Raw genomic sequence first — 21,222 nt, 5'->3', positions numbered from 1 at the left:
GGCGGTAGGCACTATCAGTACCAGGGAATTCCTTTCCTGGCACTTATAGGGGTCTCCTCCGCCCCCCTCCTGACTACCCAACATATACACACATACACGCACATATGTACACACCCATACACACACACATACCCACAGTCACCCACGCATGCATACATTCAGACACACTCAAAGCAACACTCACTAACATACATCCAGGCACACATGCAATCACATGACACAACAGGCATGTACACACACAACCATTCATGAACACACGCACAACACACACATGCACGCATACAAACACAATTCCACTCACCCTCACACATGAACACAACCCACCCCCTCTCCTGTTGGAGAACCCGACTGACCTGCTTGCAGGGGATCTTCCGGCAGGAGATGGGATGTGGTGCTGCTGACAGCAGCAGCGTCCGCCAGCAAAACACCGCCATGGCGTATCATGGCTCATGATATGGTCGACGGCGTTCTGCAGGCATGGCACTGCTGCTGGCAGCAGAGCCACCTTACCGTCGTCCGCCGCCATGACCGTAGATGGAATTCCGCCAGCCTTTGGGTGGAATTCCGGCTATGGTCATAATTGGGTGGATGATCGGTAGCCACGGCGACGATATGTTGCTGGCCATCGCCATGGCAGTAGGTGTCATTTGCCACCAATGTCATAATGAGGCCCTAAGTGTTAACATGAAGGTATTGTGAGGTATGATCAATATAACATGTGTGTCAATATGCCACATATATTGCTTCACCTTGCAGCATACTATGCTCATACATGCTGCATATGTTTAACCTCTTCTGCAACATAACTCCACTGTGACTGACTCAAGGTGTGGCTAAAGATTCCTGCTGATCAACACTTAAAATGTTTGGTGATGCATACCTGTCCCTGTGCATCATTTAAAAAGTGAGTTTGTTCAAAGATGGAGGACAGTGTCTGCAGGGTAGCCATCACATTCTAGCCATTTTTCCAATTATGGATGCTGGAAATATGGTAGTGACATAGTGCATCAACATCATGATATTGAGCCATGAAAGACAAAACAAGACATCACACAAATGTTTCTGTAAGGGTGTTTATACATTTTCATTAGTGTATTTAACCCCATTGGTGCGGGTGTCGGTCACTAGCCGACGCCCGCACTACCTTCCTGGTGCGGGTCACGACCAGTGGCTGACACCAGGGAGGGGGTTAAAAAATTCTCTGGTGCAATGCACCGGAGGATTTAAAAACAAAATGTTATTACCCCGGGAGATGCGGAAGAACCTTTGCGTCTCCCCCCACCCGCCCCTCTGTGACGTCAGCGTGCCGCGAGGCATCTGGACATCACATTTTTCCCCACCGGAGCAGTGGAGGAGAAGGTAAGCGTCCTCTCGCCACTCTGGTGGGTGAAAAAAGCCCAAAACTGCCTCCCCAGATGCCAGGAAGGCATCAATGGAAAGGGGAGAGTCTTCCCTTTGCAACAATGCCTTACTGGCACCGTTTCCTGGTCATGGGTCACAGCGAGAGAGAGTGAGAGAGAGATAGAGAGAGAGAGAAATAGATCTGTCTTGTGTCTAGTGACAGTTTTGACGCCATAAAGTAGCGCAGATGGTTTATATGCCTGCTGCAAAGGATATACATTATTTAGCTGTGTGGATTAGTAAAGCCAGGCATTACCTGCATTTTAAAACAAATTAAATGTATGCAGAGGGGTGCTATGGAGATATGAGGGGCAATTTTGCTGGGTGGTACTGAGGGAATTAGAAGAGGGGGGCCATGAGAGACAGAGCACCAAAAATGACTGTTGTACTGGGTGCCACCAGCGTTAAAGGCTATGATGATGGGTATGTGGTAAGGTGAAGTAATAGTGTGTCTTTTTTGTTTTTTTCACTGTCTTCAGAGAATCTTCAGAATCAGAGAAGAAGCGAAGGTAAGGTAACAACATTTACAGTTGGACACATCACACACACCCACGAGCAATTTTGTGACTATCTGCCTTCTACGTAGGCTAGTACTTTAGAGGGACAGTTTAGCCAGTAGCAGAGATGGGGTCTCGTTGGCTGACTGCTGCTCAAACCCTAACTCAGGTCATGGAGAATAGTTCTGAGGTAGGATCAGAGACTGAGACAGCATCTGAGGGAGAGGACAATGGGGCAGATTCTGGGAGTGATTTTTCAGTCAGTGGAGTCCTATCCAATGATACATCTTCCAGTGATTCTGAGAAAGACAATGATGACAGTCGTGCTGTCCCTTCACAAGCACAGTCTTTGCAGCGGGGCAACAGCGCGTTAGCCGAACCCAGAGAGCAGGTGCATGCGGCCGCAAGCACAGAGAGAGTACTCTCGCGACAGCCCCCCAATTTAGTTCAGCACCAAATTCCACATTTTACTGGTGGCGCTGGATGTAAAGTCAATACGGTCAACTTTTTGCCAGTCGACTACGTCCATCTATTTTGGATGTTGACTTCCTTCAGGAAATTGTGCAGCAAACAAATTTGCGTGCAGACCAATTTCTGAGGGAGCATGGAGGCGCTCTAGGGCCCAGTTCAAGGGCACGCCAGTGGACTCTCACTTCCCTGACGGAGTTGAAGATATTTTTGGGCCTTACGCTCAAAATGGGGTTTAGTGCAGAAACCCACCCTGCAGTCTTACTGGATGACTTAGCACAGTTTGGGTAACCCCATCTTCGCACCACACATGAGCAGAGATCATCTTTTGCTACTACAGCGCATGCTGCATTTCAATGACAGTTCTGCTGCATTGCCCCGGGACCATCCAGACCATGACAGGTTGTTCAAAATCCGGCCTGTCTTGGAACATTCGTCTGCTAGGTTTCCAGAGATCCATACTCCTGGAAAGAATATAGCAGTCGATGAGTCATTGATTCTGTACAAAGGATGGTTGCTGTTCAGACAGTACATTGGGAGCAAAAGAGCTGGCTATGGCATAAAGCTGTACATACTGTGTGAGAGCTCTTCTGGCTATGTGTACAGCTTGAGAGTGTATACAGGGAAGGACTCTACCCTTAACCCTGTAGGTTGCCTTCCCGCGTTAGGGGTCACTGATAGGATTGTATGGGAACTTGTCCAGCCACTCCTTCACGAAGGTTATAACCTTTATGTGGACAATTTCTATACAGGAGTAGAGCTGTTCAGTCAGTTCTACAAAGCTGGCACTGTGGTCTGCGGTACAATTCATTGTAACCCCAAAGGATTCCAGCAGCAGCTTGTTTGCAAGAAGCTCCAGAAATCCCAGAGTACTGAGTTGCGTTCCAACAAACTGCTTGCAGTCAAGTTCTTGGATAGGCGTGATGTACACGTGCTCACTATAATTCATGAGGAGAGCACTTCCGCTATCACTGTTTGGGGTCAGATGGCTGAAGACTGCAAGCCCATCTGTATACTTGATTACAATAAGTACATGGGTGGAGTGGACAAGAACGACCATGTTCTTCAACCATACAATGCGTGTCGTAAAACACGCACTTGATACAAGAAACTGTTTACCCACCTGTATGTTGTTTACTGTGAGACAACCACAGGAAGACTCATGACTTGCCTTGACTTCCAGTTGTCTGTAATTGAAAGCCTCACTGCTGTTACAGAAACAGCAGCAGCCTCCTCCTCATATGTTCTGGACAACGTGGCAAGGCTGCAGGAGCGACACTTTGCTGATCGCATTCCTAAAACACCCAAAAAGGATCATCCATGTCGTTGCTGTAAAGTGTGCTTGAAGCATGGAAAGCGGCAGGAGAGTCGGTATTACTGTCCCCAGTGCCCATCTCAACCAGGCCTCTGTGTCCCTACTTGCTTTACGTTGTATCATACTAAAGCAAAGTTCTGTGAAATCGACTGAGGTGGAGCTGCCATTGGATAATCCTTTTAGTGTCTGTGCCTGGATTCCGAACGTCCATGGGACACTGCTTTGTTAGGCAAGCAGCCACAGAATTTTACTTCATCTACTTCAGGAAATCATGGACTTTCGCGTGGCCTCCATGACACCTTTATCCACCTTCAGAACGTGGTAGGTGTTCTGTTCAATTAACGTGCATTATAGTCCCCACACTGCACATGGTAATGGACAGAACATATGCCACATTGTCACGGAGTACTCTGTGTGGCAAAATGTTAAAGGCATGTCTGAATTTTGAAGTACTTGTTTGGGAATTTATGTATGCTACACAAGGACCACCATGATTGCCAACGAGAACCAGAGAAAGTGTAATAAGTCAAACAAATGTCCTGTCTGACAAATTCACCAACATTTCTACTTGTTTGAAAGTGTGCAAACTCAATTTGTAGCTTCACTTTCAAAGCAAACGTAGAAGTGTTAGTGAATGAGTCCCACAGGATATTTGTTTGACTTTTTACCTTAGAGACCTTAGAATTTCTTCACCAGCATCTCTGCCTTAGTTTGAACAGTAGATATGCTCGCTCAGTTCGAGGGATAGCCCTCCCAAGTCATACTCAGACACCCCCCAACTTGCATCAACAAACTAGCATAGGTTCACTTGCCAATTATACAGGATTAGTCAGGACTCTGATGAATACAGACATGAATGGGTAAGGAATGCTTATGGTAGGTGTGCCTTCACAGGGATATTGCACAGGTAGAAGGCAGATAGTAAAGGTAGTACAGATGTACATTATCTACATCTATGGATTCAAACCCATTGGTGCCATCCCTGCACTGAAGGACAATGACATGTATGGGTCAGTGTTTGACCTGCTTTTCATGTTCATCCTCCATCAGAACTTAGTAGATATTCAATTTGCTGTATGATAAGTGCATTACAGTCACAGCACTGCACATCAGTTGGCTGGGGCATATGCTATGTTCTCATGGACTCCCCTGCGTGCCAAACACTACCCTTTTTCATAGCCTATGACCTTCTCTTTAGGGAACATCGTGAGAATTCCCCAGCCTGTCTGCCTTAGTTTCAAAGATAGATATGCTCGCTCAGTTTGCGGAATCGCTTTGTACGGCATACTCGGACACCCCCAACTGGAAGGAGTTGGATTTAGCACAGTGAGTGCGCTAAAGGCGCATGAAAAACATTTCTTCCTGAGCCTTGGGTGGCTGTCATGGAAGTCATTGGTAAAGGTTCATTACGCATGCCTTGGGTAATGTTCAGGAAGAAGGAGGTGGTTACTTGACAGATGTTAAAATGTAGTCAAACGTATTCTGTCCTGTGGGGTATGAATGTGATGGGCCCTTGTCTGGCAGAGGTAAATTAATGTGAGTTTAGTGATTGGTTGGATTGGGCCCGTGGCCGGTGGTATAAAAGGGTTGTTTGTTGTGCGTGAATGGTGTGTGAATGAACCATAAAGAGGTTGGACAAATCTTTATGGCCCACCTTCAAAAGGCTTGGTTTCAATATTCAGATACTTTGATAAGTATTCATGATTTGAAACCATAATTCCTTTAATATAATAACTTTAATATATTAGTACAAAGGAAGTCCAAGGGTGCAAGACTTGCGTGGCTATCACCAGTTTTCCTTTGCCCAGAATCCTCTTGAAATCACAAAATGTTCTTAAAAAACACTTTTGCCTTGCATTTCAGTGAGGAGAAGTCCTGGAATCTGCAGGCAGCTACACATTTTCTACCACCCAGCATTCCACTAAGTCTCCAGAGAAAAACATTGCCTCACTTTAGTGGGTGGGCAAGTATCACAACACAGAAGTACCCAAAACGGAATGTGTAGACATCAAAATTACCTACCACAAAACAGCCTAGTTTTGTAAGACAGTCACCTGAGTATTTGGTCCTGGGCACGAAGACCATATAGGGAAACCTAACAAACCCAGCCATTTCTGAAAACTAGACACCTGAGGCAGTCCACGGAAGTGTGGCGTGTTTGGATTTCATAACGTTTTCTCCCTCAGAATACCCTGCAAAAGTGAAAAGTTGATTAAAAACACAAATTGTCCTTGCTTTTCATCACAGAAACTACTGGAATGTGCAGGGATCCACAAAACTCCTTCCACCCAGTGTTTCTCCACTTGTCCTGATAAAAACACAACTCCACTTGTGTGCCTGTACCTAGTGCCTGCATCAGGAATAGATCACTCCAGGGTTAACAGTAGCCCTCATGCAAGAACTACCATTGATCCTTGTGTTAATCTATTCCTGTCGCGGGCACTAGGCCTACCCACACAAGTGAGGTACCATTTTTATCGGGAGACATGGGGAAACACAGAATAGAAGAACAAGTTTTACTGCCCATTGTATTTCTCTACATTTTCTCCTTCCAAATGTAAGACAGTGAGTAATAAAGAACTGTATTTGAGAACTGCCCTGTAATTCACACGCTAGTCTGGGGACCCCTGAATTCAGAGATGTGCAAATAACCACTGCTTTTCAACACCTTATCTTGTGGCCATTTTGGAAATTCAAAAGTTTCCTTGATACCTATTTTTCACTCTTTATATTTCACCAAATGAATTGCTATGTACCCGGTATACAATGAAAACCCATTGCAAGGTGCAGCTCATTTATTGGCTCTTGGTACCTAGGGTTCTTGATGAACCTACAAGCCCTATATATCACCGCAACCAGAACATTCAAGTAGACGTAACAGGGTATTGCTTTCGAACATTTTACATCACAGGAAAAAGTTACAGAGTAAAACGTGGAGAGAAATGGCTGTTATTTTCACCTGAATTTCAATATTTTTTTATTTCAGCTGATATTTTCTGTAGGAAAACCTTGTAGGATCTAGACAAATGACCCCTTGCTGAATTCAGAATTTTGTCTACTTGTCAGAAATGTTTAGCTGTCCGGGATCCAGCATTGGTTTCACACCCATTTCTGTCACTAGCTGGAAGGAGGCTAAAAGCACAAAAATTAGTAAAAATGGGGTATGTCCCAGTAAAATGTCAAAAATGTGTTGAAAACTGTGGTTTTCTGATTCAGGTCTACCTGTTCCTGAAAGCTGGGAAGTTGGTGATTTTAGCACCGCAAAGCCATTGTTGATGCCTATTTCAGGGAAAAACCCACATGCTTTCTTCTGCAGCCCTTTTCCCCATTTTCTGGTAAAAAACACGAAATTCCAGTTGTATTTTGGCTAATTTCTTGGTCTCCTCCAGGGGAACCCAGAAACTCTGGGTACCTTTAGAATCCCTAGGATGTTGGAAAAAAGGACCGCAATTTGGCGTGGATAGCTTATATGGACAAAAAGTTATGAAGGCCTAAGTGCGAACTACCCCAAATAGCCAAAAAAGGGCTCAGCACTGGGGGGAAAAGGCTAGCTAAATTAATCTGAGGTATGGTTGCCGTAATCCAGCATTGGGGGAGCCTGAGCCTCCCTCAGAGTATCCATGTCATACCTATGTAGAATGGATTGACAGAGTAACAATTACAATGATTCCCTGGAGGCTGCAGGGATGTAGGCCTGCTACTCTATTGATCCATGATGCTGTACAAATCATTACCAGACAGCCTGACGTCTGCATATTGGAATGTAGATGTCCCCATGGCAGAGGTCTGGCCCTATGGCTTTGCAAGTGTAAAATGGATATTAGGCTTCATATCTCAGTGTTGTAAGTATTTTTGGAGCAGAGCGAGCAGGATCCATTGTTGTTAAACCTATGGAGTCCTAGTAAGCCTCAATGCATGGATCATTGGCATGGTTTGGGCAGCTTGACAAATGCAATGGTCTGCACATGAATTGGTATTAAAATGCCAGACTCGTGCCCTGTATCTCTCCTATGTGCCATTTCTGTGAGGCATTCATCCAACACAAGGTATAAAGTCATGTTACAAACCTGTCTAAAAGAACACAGGTAGGAATGTACAGTCTTAGCAGCATACTGCACGTGACTGCTCACCTACTGGTGGGCTAAGTTAGGCGCGCTAGCACCAATGCTGGCACCCTTGCAGCATGGTGTAAGAGGCCTTCATTTATAACCAACAGTGTTCTTGTACAGATGAGTGCTCCTGCATGCATATACACACACCTGAGAGCCATTTACATATGTTATATGTGTGCTGATGAATGCAGCCCAGGGAGAATGAGTGTACATAAAAGTAAATATATAAAGGTAATCATGGTTTTATTACAACTGTATGTTAAATGCTTAGTATGAAATTACAATGTATTTGCCTGAGACATAATTGATAGAGTTTTCAACATCAAAGTCTTGCAAGAGGGAGCCACCCCTCTCCATCTATGGAGTGGCCACCTGAAGCAGAGTAAGCCAAGTCAGCAATGTGTGCTGCCTTGTGTAATTCCAAATAAGTATTGCAAGGCAGTATCACTGCTATACCAACACCAAAAGGGTACATACCTGGACCGTGTCTAAAAATACTTATTGACTCATCATCAGAATTGAGAATCACTGCTATTAGTGATATGCTTGTTCCCACATTGTGACTAACTTTACATATTTTACAACTACACTGAACTCATTTGAGTCAGTTTCACATGTTATATTAGGAGATGTCTTTGTACTGATGGTATATTGTGCATATCTCTATCTCAATATTTGAAGTTGGTCTGGGCTTGCACTCATCATAGCATGACAACGTCAGCCACCATTTTAAAACATAATGTACAATTACAACTTGATGTAATATGTGTTTCCTTTTACTCTCTAGATAACATAACCCCGGACATAGCAAGAACATTTGAGATAAGACGTGACAGATACAGGCATGTCTGGAAGGTTGCAAAGGCCCATAGGAGGATGGCTGCCATCTAACAGCAGGGAAAGGCTAGTTGAACCTGGAGGAGTCCAAACAGGCCCTAAAGCAAGGCACCAGCTGCACACAGTGGATCTCAGGGTGCTAGAGAGCAGCCACATCCTATGACACAGGCCACAACAGGACCCTCCATTGTGTCAACCGTGCTACCTACCACCACACAGGCCTCACCGGGTCCGTCTACTGTTCAGACACAACCAAGGATACCAACCCATGAGGGGAATGGCAACCTTCAATTATAGGCTGGCTCGAGAAATGGGGAACCCGAACAAGAGGATGTCTGGCATAGAAAAAGGAGCAGGCCAGCAATCATGAGATATTGCTTACTATCCATGAGGCCATGGAACAGATTGCTGGCCAAATGTGCAACTCTCTCCCTCTTGCCATTGACTTTCCCCATTTTAGTTGTAGTTGAATTAGTGATAGTTAGTTAGTATGCTTTTAGGGTTTTGCATAGGTATAGTGTAGTTAAAAGTGTTAGTTGATAAATATTTTAATAGATAATCGTTTTTAAGTCTGTTTTATCTTAGGCTTTTTAAAAAGGTGGGGGTTGTTTAAAAAAATACAAAACAAAAAAATAAATAAAAAAATGCATATCTTGTATATGTTTAGGAAGTCGCTGCTGTTTGTATTGTACCAAGCTATCTGTATTAAGGGGGATGAAGGGTTGATGTTTAACTTGCCACGTGTGCATAGTACTCAAGATAGTTTAAGATAATTTAAGAGAGTTTAGGCTAGTGTTAAAGCTAGTGTTAGGGTTAATAGGTGTAGGCAGTTTTGATACATTAAAATAGTTTCTGCATTCAGTAGGTCATCACCATTTCATATTTAAGAGTTAGTACCATTGTGTAAGTTGAGTTAAGTACATGATGTAGCAATCAACCTGCAGTCTTTGAAGCTATATGTTGCTTTGTCAGAGGCCTATCGACAACTGTTAGTCCTCCTCACATTTGAGACAAGTATGGTCCCTTTTCCATACTTTACACACTGTAAGTGGGCCTCATGTATTGATTTTACACACAGTTCAACAACAGTACTCTCCTACTATAGCACACTGATAAGTGATAGGGCATGTATAGTTTGGATAGTTTTGTCACTACAGATTGCAGATCCCTGGCCACGCTGGAACATACACTGGTGACTGGTACTACCACACACACACACCCTTGCACCATTGTGCATGGGGATTATTGTTGTTGGCTGGTTACTAATTGTTAATGTATTCACACCTGCCTGGAGAACGTCTACCATCTTTGGCCTTGACTACTTTCTAAGTATGGCACATCATACAGCTCACATTGTTAAACTACTCTCAAAGTTTCATGCCCATAAATCTCCCATATCTGCTTCCCCCTGGGAGGTGTTGCATTTTTTCTGGTGTCGTGGTCTGGTTCTTGTTCAAAATAACTCTGTATAATGTACAATAGATGCAATGTGTAGTTGCACTTACAGCACATATAGGGCCTCTCAGGAGCAGGGGGACATATTTAATCTACTTATCCCAGTGTAGCATTAGTCACTACTTATCAGTTAACACAGGGCCCCAACAAAGGAGCCATAGCAATTCTTGGTTACTGACATTCAGGGTATTGGATTGTCCTTGTGCATCCTTGTGTGGCACAGGTTGAAGCTAATTCATCAGAACTATTGACATGGCTATTATTAATACAACCATGCAAACTTATGTATTGTAGAATCTCTTCATTGTGAGCAGTGAGGTTATCATATTAGGATGATCAGATTGTCATGTTCACTTAGTAACATATGTGGATGAGTGGAACAGTGTTATGGTGTGTCATGCCTCACACATCTCATTTATAAGTGGTAAGTATTTTTGTGATTAGAAACAGCTTCTCACTGTGTGTCAACCAAGTGAAGACAGTTGTTACCCTCTGATGTTCCACTGGGAGACAACACATTCCTCAGAATGCCATTGCAGTGGATGTACTTGATGTAGGTACCTATCGAAAGACAGCATGTGCAATAGGCTTTAGCTCACTCTTCTTGAGATGCAAACACGTGGGTTTGAATTTTACACTTCAATCATGGTATATGTGGTCCTTTCAGCAACAAGCATACAATACTCTATGGGTTTGCATAATTGGTATATATGAGTTACTTTTTTTCTCAAGATTGTAGGTTCCTCACAATGTGCTTTGGAAGTCTAATTGTAGATTTGTGGGCAACATCAATGTTTATTTGAATCTAATGATGACCAGACAGAGTCCATTTGGGAGACATATCATGTGACTTGTGGAGGTGAGGAGTATTTCAGTGAAGAAGTGCAAATTGCCATTAGGCTAAGCAGAGTTGTTTAAAAGTCCACAAGTGCATAATATCAACAGGTGTACAAACAAACAGTACAGTACTGGGTGACAACGGAGGTGGCATGACATTAGACACAGGACCCCTAGGAAACTAGCCAGGACTCACTGACCAACTTTATCTGGGAGTTGACCAAAAGAAACTGGGGAACTCCACAGCTTCCTCCTCTGAAGGCTGTTGTGCCTCCCCTGCGGTTAGTGATGTTTGTACGGGAGGCATCTGGGGCACATACAAATCAGAGGCAGAAGATGTGGCTCAACTGTCTCCACCAGCATTTGTCTGTGCCAGTATGGCAGCCAGCAAATCCCTGACAAGGGTCTGGTGGCTTGCCAACAAAGCAACAACATTGTGATTGAGGGCACCCATTGTTGTAATATAAGAGTAGAACTTGCACTACATGGATTTCTTAATGTTACAGATGGCCCCCAGCTACATGGCAACTTCACTGGTGTCAGATGTAGAGGGCTGTTTTTGCTCCCTCTACATCATGACACCAGTGATGTCAGCTAGGGACTCATCAGTTCCATGGAGCCAAGTGTAGGTGATTGTAATAGCCTTTGTCATACCTTATTAGGGCTCAGATACCTACAGACTCATTCTAGAGTGGTCGTAGGGTCTCCATCTCTACCTGCACCTCATCAGCCATTCACTACTTGCCTCCTATCACTTGCCATTGAAATTCAACTTGAGAGTCCTCTGACATCCCAGCTGGGATTGTATAGCTAGATGGGCTATGTCCTCTGGATGGTGTTTCCTCTGGAGACCCTGCAGCATCATCTGCATTTGCCAAGACCAAAGGAGAAGAATCAGTAGAGTTCAGAAGTTGTTGGAATGTGTCATCATCCATAGGGGGCAGGACGACATCACCAACAGGATGGTCATCATCTACAGGAGATATTGTTTGTCCTGCTGGAAAGAGATAGCAATATGTCAATAATGATTTATGATAGATGTAGACCTAAGTTATTTTGGTGACATTCAGACTGATTTTATTTTCACTTTCAAGTACACAAGGATACATGAAACATATGTTACTACAAGTAGATGAAGCCATATTACACTGTTGGTGCCTTTTACATGGCAATAACCTTACGTTGTTCAAACAACCTCTGTATGAACAATGGGACTTATTTGTGTAATGACACTCAATGCAACACAACTAGGCAGCTTGCTGGCCTGCCCTTCCTGAAAGAGTGATGCAGGTAAGGACCTCATTTTACATATTATGTTGCTTGTTTTGATGACTTCCAAAAAACCACAGGTTTCTCTTACTACTTTCCTTTTTTGAAGAAAAACATACAATTGCTTAACCCCTTGGTAGCCAAGGATGTAACTGTTAAGTCCATGGCTGGGGCTCTGAGGTGCCAAAAACGTAACCGTTACGTCCTTGGACTGGCTCCTGGGGGGAGTGCTAGCGCTCCCTTTATGAGCCTTGCCTCGGCACCCCCACTGCAGGGTTGGAAGGGGACTCACTTGCCCTTCCACTTCTGCCCCACTTCCCCCCATGGTATCTGATGATGTCAGCGCATGCTGACCTCATCAGAGGCCTGCCCCTTTGCGCTGGCCAGCGCAGATCGGAGGAGAAACACTTTTGCATTTCTCCTCCGATCACGTGGAGGGGCTGAGAAAGACATCAAAGGAAAGGAAAGGACTTTCCTTTCCTTTGATGTCTTTCTCAGCATTTCTGCTGTCCCATCGCGCCAACAGAAATGCCCACTAGACACCAGGGAGTTCGTTTTTTTATGTTATTGACATGAGAGGAGTGGCCTCTAGGGCAAAGGTCGCTCCCCAGGGGGCCAAATTATTTTAGACCATTTCTGCCCCCGGGGTGGGCAGAAACTCCCTAGACACCAGGGATTTTTTTTTTTTATATATGGGTAGCGAACCCTTAGGGAAGGTTCGCTCCCCGGGGGGGGGGGCAAAATTAACTTTCGGCCATTTCTGTCCTCCGTGGGGGCAGATCAGCCTATTTTTATTAGGCCATTCTGCCCCCAAAGAAGGCAGAAACCACTAGACGCCAGGGATTTTTTTTTTTTTTTTAATATTATTGAACAAGTGGAGTGGCCCCTTTGAGAAGGGCCACTCTGCAGGGGGGCAAAATATTTTTAGGCCTTTTCTGCCCAGGACACCAGGTATTTTTTTTTGTTTACTTAATTTTTTTATATATGAGGAGCGACCCCTAGGGCAAAGGTCGCTCCTCTGGGGGGCAAATTGTATTTAGGCCATTTCTGCCCCCCAGAGACCAGGGAAGATTTTTTTTTCCAAAATAAGAGGGTCGGTGCATGGCCATACCCCACCCCAAGTAATTGGGGCCAAAGTTCTGACCATCAGTGGGCAGATAGGGCAATAACGCCCGATCCACACCCTGGTGGTCAGAAAGTCTACTAGATGCCAGGGAATTAAAAAAAAAAATAGGTGGGTGGTGGCTACTAACCAGTATGGGCCTGGTTATGCCCCCACCCCAACTGAAGGGGGTAACAGTCTTTCAGCTCACCCCCACACACTAAAACATCTTATCCCACAGCAAGCAAGAGGACATTTGATTATTTTGGGTTTTGGTTTCACATTTGGGCCATGAGAGCTTGGCTAACTCTCAAAAACGTCCCATTTGGAATGGTGAGGGCTGCACATTTTGGACTTTGGGATGCTGCCATGCAGAAAAATCCACAAAACTTAGACACATCTGAAAACTAAACATCTGGGTGGGTCCAGGGTGGTGTGTTTCACATGCACCCGCACCATTTTCTTACCCAAAATGCCCTGCAAACCTCCAACTTTGCTGGAAATCACACATTTTTTCCCCATTTTTGTGATGGAACCTTCCGAAATCTGCAGGAGTCCACAAAATTCCTACCACCCAGCATTGTCTCATCTATACCAATAAAAATTATTCCCCACTTGTCAGCCTAAAAATTTTTCTTTTCCAACTGCCCTTTTGGACCCGCTTTGGTTCCCCCTCAGTTTCAACATGTTTGTCCCGGTGCAGTGATGCCACACAGAAATGTGGGAAAAATTTGTTTTTTTAGCTAAATTGAGCTTTGCTGAGGATTCTGGGTAAGAAAACACTGGCGGATCCACGCAAGTCACACTTCCCTGGACTCCCTCGGCTGTCTAGTTTTGAGAAATGTCTGAGTTTGGTAGGTTTCCCTGTATGGTTGCTGAGCTCAGGACCAAAAACGCAGGTGCCCCCCGCAAATACAGGTACTTTTGTATTTGATCATTTTGATGTGTCCAGATAGTGTTTTGGGGGCATTTCCTTTTGCGGGCACTAGGCCTACCCACACAAGTGAGGGACCATTTTTATCGGGAGACTTGGGGGACCACTGGGTGGAAGGATATTTGTGGCTCCTGTCACATTCCAGAACTTTCTGTCACCAAAATGTGAGGAAAAAGTGTTTTTTTGGCCAGATTTTGAGGTTTGCAAAGGAGTCTGGGTAACAGAACCTGGTGAGAGCCCCACAAGTCACCCAATCCTAGATTCCCCTAGGTGTCTAGTTTTAAAAAATGCACAGGTTTGGTAGGTTTCCTTAGGTGCCGGCTGAGCTAGAGGCCAAAATCAACAGCTTGGCACTTTGCAAAAAACAGCTCTGTTTTCTTTGGGAAAATGTGATGTGTCCACGTTGTGTTTTGGGGCATTTCCTGTTGCGGACGCTAGGCTTACCCACAAAAGTGAAGTACAATTCTTTTTGGGAGACTTGGGGGAACGCTGGGTGGAATGAAATTTGTGGCTCCTCTCACATTCCAGAACTTTCTGTCATCGAAATGTGATGAAAAAAGTGTTTTTTGGGCCAAATTTTGAGGTTTGCAAAGGATTCTGGGTAACAGTACCTGGTGAGAGGCCCACAAGTCACCCCATCCTGGATTCGTCGTTATCTTCCATTTACATTAAATGTCTTTGATACACATGGCTTCCAGTTGGCTGGAAAAGCCTATGGCACCCAACAGGAGACTTTTTGCCGGAGAGAGTGATGAATTGTCCCACTGTCAAGGTTTAAGGATACTCTTCAAGGAACAACTTAAACCATCTAATTGCTCTGATGAACTCGTTGTGTTAAGCCTCTTGGCAAGGAGACATGACATGACTCTATTCACGTGTTATACATTGCACCGAATTCAATTAAAAATAAATATAATTTTGCTCTTTTTTTTTAGAAAATGCGTTATTTTTTTGTAGGACAACATGCCTGAATCTCAGATCTGTGTTGCACGGGACGGTGAAGAGAACTGTAAAGGCTAGAAACTGTCAACGCTAACAAATTCTCCATGTGTGACACTGTATAATGGACACTGTTTCAGTGCAACACGTGCTACTTAATATGTGCACATTTAGCATGTAAAAGGATGCAGTACGATAATATGTTCCTTCTGAAATACACTCTCTGTATTTCATTTTAAACTGTGCTGTTCAGCACCGCTGGAAAGATGTGTCTTGACTGTGGAACAAGTAGCTCCAGAAATTGATCCAGGTAGAGCATGCAGACGAAATAGTATAAATTAACATAGAAAATTAACCTACCAGATGCATCTACGTTTCCTTGAATAATTGGAAGAGTTTAAAAAACATGAATTTCACTCTCAAGCATTAACATTCTCAAAACAAGGGGACACTGACTTTGAAATTGGGTGGAGGGAGGACACATACGGCCTTATCTAATAGTTGACAATCGTAAGACCTGCAAGGAGACAGCTACAACATATTAACTGCAGTCTCACTCGGAAGCATATGTATGTAGCACCTACTTCTGGGCCCTTATATCAAGAAAACATATTATTAAATATTGGTTTTCATTATAGTAGATAGATGCATTAATACTCTCTGATTCAATTGAAAGAGGTAGCATGCACAGATCTGGAGTTAGGCGAGTTTTCCATTATGGGTATGTCAGGAATGTCAGAGGCACTTAGTTATGACTGCAAATAAGTTAACGTGGTCATTTTAAAACACAAAGCACTGCATAGGATCTAAGGGCCACAGGTAGGTAGGTTCCGAATTGCGACTTGCAAATTCCGAGTCAGAGCGAATCGCAATTTGCGGGTTGCAAATCGGAATGTAGGATGGTGTCCCTGACACCATCTGCGACTCGCAAGGGGATCGCAAAGGCCCACCTCATTAATATTCATGAGATGGGTCACAATTTGCGACCCCCTTGCGAATGGCGGCATTCACAGGGATGGTGGCCTACTGCGGACAGCCGACCACCATGTCTGTGACTGCTTTTTAATAAAGCAGTTTTTTTTTGTAAGGCAGCCCGTTTTCCTTAAAGAAAAACGCGATGCATTACAAAAATGAAAAAATGAAAAAATGGTCCATAGGACCATTGCCTGCTCTGAAAAATGTTTGCAGTTCCATTCACAACGGGGAAGGGGTCCCACTGGGACCCCTTCCCTTTTGCGAATGGGTTACCACCCATTTCAAATGGGTACAAACTGCGATTGCTTTGTGACCGCATTCGCGGTCACAAAGCAATCCTGCATTGCACTGCGACTCGCAATTATGAAGGGGACACCCCTTCCTAATTGCGACTCGCAAACCCATTTTGCGATTCGGTAACTAGGTTACTGAATCGCAAAACGGGTTGGTTTTGTGCTTTGCAAAGTGCATTTTGCACGTTGCATACAGCGATTTTCGCTGTTTGCGACGTGCAAAATGCTTCCTACATCTGGCCCTTAATACCTTGGAAAGTTAAGAAACGAGTTCCTTTGAAGGTGACCATTATAGGGTAGCAGCCATTGTAGTTGGTAGAACATTTTGAAGAACAGCTACTTATATCATTAATTAATTAATTAATGTTCATTGTTAAAGTAGTTCTAACAAACAACACGAATTTAGCATGTTAACAGAGGAGTGGATAAAATGAGTTCTGCTCGACTGAACTGCAGTGGCGTATTTGCATAAAGTAACTGGGTTAATTAACTCTGTGTAAACAGGCCTGACAGAGGCAGAGACTTCTTTATTTTCCAAACAAACAAGAAATCTTACTGAATGCACGCAACAGATTTAATTTTTTAGTACATTGTTCTGTGTTAGTAAATGTCACTGCACTGTGTTCCAGCATCTATATTTTATATGTGTAATTTTCACTGTCAATGTTTTATAACCTATGACATGTTTGCATGCACTGTTGTTGAATATTTAATATTTATTTTGGTGTCTGTTTGAAACAGTGTGTATACGTAAAAGGAAAAGCTACAGATAATCAATTCTGTGTCTTGTGCCATTTGATTGTATTGCATTGGAGATAGATGGAACAGATAGGTGGGCAATTCTTTTCTAATTTATCTTTGTTTGTCAATGTAGTAAAATGACCTCTAAAATCCCTCTTTACTGTATAAATAATTTCTAAAATAATTTTAAATGTTGAATTTAAATTTTATTTTGAAAACATGGTGTAGCTTTAATTTGGAATAAACTTGATCAAGAGCCATTATGTCGTTATAACTATAAATGTATTACCGTTCTCACGTCCTATTAAGAATCAATGTGCTATTGTTTTTCTGTTACTTGTGAAGCTCCCCCATTGTTCTTGTGGCTGTATATATCAATGTTATATATATGCACCTTAAATAAAAAAATTAAAACAAAATATATTTTAGATTTATCAAATTAGAATAAGGCCTGGGCAGATCTTGCGCGTTTCACTCCACGGAACTTTGTTGAGTTATAGAAATACTCTGTAAGATTCCGTGTACTTTCATGAGTGGGCAGAATCATGTATGTCACGCTGAATTTTAGGGCTGGGAGCTTCTTCCATGCTGTAAAATCAGCACGAACAGCACCATATGGCACACCAGAGGGTGCTGCTTCTTTCTGCCATTTGAGTAGATTTTCTACTTGAGCACCAACTTTCTCAATGTGAATGGTCGTGACCTGCTGCGACTGCCCATGTTAAGAAATCTTGCTGGTAGGATTTTATAGTGCTTGAAAATCATGATAGAGGACACAAATTCTCATCCGCTGATGAGCCGTGTGCGAGAACAATCTATACTACACGGCAGTTTGTGAAGTTTAGCCAGAATTCTGGGCTCCAATCAGTGAGCGGATTGGGCAAAACTCTGCAAACTCCACTGGCATAGCAGAACTTTTCACCCACCTCTAATGAGATTCCCTCAAGAAGTCTATTAATCCACTTATATATTTGAACCAAACTGTGAAATGAATCCTATTTTTGATTGCACGCTGATCCAGAATTTCTTTCTGTCCGTGGTTGTTTTAGCTATCTGAAGATTTACAACATTTCACTGCACCATTTTTTGCGTTATTTTCAATTCCTGCTCAAAGCAGCATTAAAATGACACACCTATTATGTTGAATGGGCCTCCCTGTCTTTTGCTGGACTAGCGTCAACATTTTTGACAAGAGTGTAGCAAAGCACCACAATAGCGTAAACATTTTTGACAATATTGTGCTAATGACTGCCACCGTGCACCGTACTGTAAATACGGCACAACCATGGGGTTGTTAGGTGGCGGTAAGGGGAGCAAGAAAAGTGGCGCATTATCTGTAATGCACCACTTTCTTGTAAATATGCTGCTATATATTTTAAAGTATTTTATTTCAACAATGTTATCCTGTTGCTTAGCACATGAGTATCAGTCACAAACAATATATTTTTTAACAGCACATGCATGTTGCTAGCACCGAAAATAAAATAAACATTTCTAACATATTTAGGATGTTCCTAGCAGTCTAACACCATAAAGCTACTTCTGTCCGCTACGCTATGAAAAGATGGAATATAGCTAGCTTTCCTCTGAGCTTCTTGGGGCCCAGTGCACTGCATTCCTGTTCACAGAAGGTCAGCTGTGATTATAAAACTTCAGCCAGGAGAGTGTTCATTTGGAAGGAAACCATGCGATCAGCTGGGCTCAACTTTTCTTATCACTGGATCGACTCTTTGCATCAGAGTGGATATTCTGGTAGTCTGGCAAGACCTCTTGTGGTAATCTGGTGGGAAGGGTCTCTCTAGTTCAGTGGTTAATTCAAGAGGTTTATAAAAGGTTGACCACAAATTTTAGCCTACATTTTCACATCCAGTGTGGACTTTCATATAACCCAAGTTTTAACTTCTCTAATTCAGCACCATAAAAGTACATCAACTCGGACTTCATACTTACATTATCTATTACCTATTGTCTAACCTTAAAACATAGATATTTTGTAGTTTATGGCAGATCTGTGCCATCTGATGTTACAGCAAAGCCATTTTAGAAGATAATGTCCCCTTTACAAGATAATGTCATGTTGGATGTAGACCAAAGGCATGCAGGCTCACCTAACATTCTCAAAAATGAGTCTGACTCTGAGTTAATAACACTAGTCATTTCGATAAAATATTATGCCTCAAAAAGGACATTGGAATTACTGATGGAACAATATCTGATTTACAAAATCATGTTGTTACTGCCAACAAAAGGAGAACAACCCTAAAAAAGGGGAATCCAGAATTACATATTAGAGACAAAGACAGTGCAGTGAGTAATTTGCAAAAAGCACAATCTGTTTTAAGTGAAACACAAGAGAAAACAACACACTCTGAGGAGACTCAGATGGGTTTTCACAAATAAATAAGTGCAATAGTGCGATCACGGGGAGCTTTTAGTGAACTACATGCCTTGATGGCTAAGCAACAAAAAGTTCAGGACAATATACCCTCTCCACAACAAAACGTAGATAATTTGCAAAGTGATGTGAAAAGCAAGCAAAGTGAAATGCAGAAAATAAGAAAGCAGTTTATTGGTGTAAAATAAAACCTCATCTTGAAAAGAGATAATTGGAAACAACTACAAAATGCTTTGGAGGCGGAAATCATCTACCACCTGATTGTAAATTTGAACTAAGAAGTGTAGAACTGCGAAAACTCTTCAAAGGAAAAGTATTGTACTATACTACATAGGGGAATTTCAGAAAATGTACTCCTATTGTTAATACATTCCACAAAAAGAAGATACCTCATAATTAAGCTGTGCTTCATAACAGCATCTAGCCACGACCTCTGCCTTTCCTGAACACACCTCTTCAGAGACGGAATTTCAACAGGACAATGAGATTAGAGACAGTAAGCTATTGATTAGGTAGACCTAATGACATAACTAGACATGAGGTAAAGAGAGTAGCACATATTTTGAAATTGTCATGCTATCATGATCTAGAGGTTATGGTGTTACACCGATTTAGTTCATTTTAGGTGCTTATACTGCACAGAGAGAAGCTCCAACCTAAAGATGAGCAATCAGAACTTTAGAAACAGGAGTCTCAAGGATTAGCTGTCGTCATCATATGACACAGAGGCGTCAGGAACTTTAGAAATACAGTTAATAACAAGTGTAAATGGTGTTTGCTGAATGCTTACCATAAGTAGAGAGCTTTATATGATGATGATCAGGATGGGAGGTAAGGTGGAGTGCACAGCGATGAACATAGCAACAAAATCAAATTAACTTGAATCTTGCAGGAAGCAGAATTTGCAAATCAGCTGCCATCTTGGACGTTATCATAAAAAATAATAATAAAGTGGTTGTCTCGTTGCTTCCTAAAGCAGTCTGTGGTTAATAGTCATCAGAGGGTCATTGAGAAGCTGGTATCATACAGTAGGAGAGATGGGTTGGAGCTTGGACGTCCTGCTTTTTGCACTATTTTGCCCACTCAGATCATACTTCCAATCAGCTACGATGATCAAGGATTGCATAATTGTATATATTTGTGCGCTTTATAGTCGGGCACCTTCTTATTTTGCACTTGTCTCTCCTGTTTTCATCACTGCCACTGTAAATTTCGCCATTTTGCTGGATTTTCAAGAATAACCTAGCCTGGACTCCTGTACATTGAACTCTCTAGTAAGGTTATACTTAAAAGCCACACAACAATGGATGTCAAACACAAATAATAATCATTGTTTTTCTATATTTCAGGGAGAGATTTGTGTGTAAGTTGAGAGAAGAAAGAGCTCAGTTAGAGGACTTGTTATTTAAGGTAATCTGATAGCAACTTCTGCCCACAGATTCCTTATCTTAGAATTACCTCCCGGTGCAGTCTGGATCCAATTTTTTTTTTTAATGAGCAGTACCCTTGGGTGCTGGTAAGTAGAGTCATTCCACCGGAAGTGACATTGGCGCTGCATATATAGGATCCACCCAGAAGCGTTGATGTCAGTTCTTTTCTTTCTGCACCAATCAGTGGAGATATAGAGAAGAGCTAGCTTTAGTAATTTTTTT

At 42.8% G+C, this 21,222-nt stretch overlaps 1 long non-coding RNA gene across 2 annotated transcripts in view; it reads left to right on the top strand.

The window, feature by feature from the left end:
* LOC138266120 (uncharacterized) overlaps positions 1-10,069 on the top strand; it is a 47,808-nt gene extending 37,739 nt beyond the window's left edge. Inside the window, exons 4-5 of one of the 2 annotated variants that reach the window (XR_011199465.1) lie at positions 1,881-1,910; positions 8,581-10,069. This is a non-coding gene — a long non-coding RNA (uncharacterized lncRNA). The remainder of the gene's footprint in view (positions 1-1,880; positions 1,911-8,580) is intronic. The other variant, XR_011199466.1, reaches the window with a different exon arrangement.
* The last annotated feature ends 11,153 nt before the right edge of the window (positions 10,070-21,222 follow it).

Source organism: Pleurodeles waltl, chromosome 11 (genome assembly GCF_031143425.1).
Source record: "Pleurodeles waltl isolate 20211129_DDA chromosome 11, aPleWal1.hap1.20221129, whole genome shotgun sequence".
In the NCBI taxonomy this organism is placed as follows: domain Eukaryota; kingdom Metazoa; phylum Chordata; class Amphibia; order Caudata; family Salamandridae; genus Pleurodeles; species Pleurodeles waltl.
This window is presented reverse-complemented; position numbering and strand designations above follow the sequence as displayed.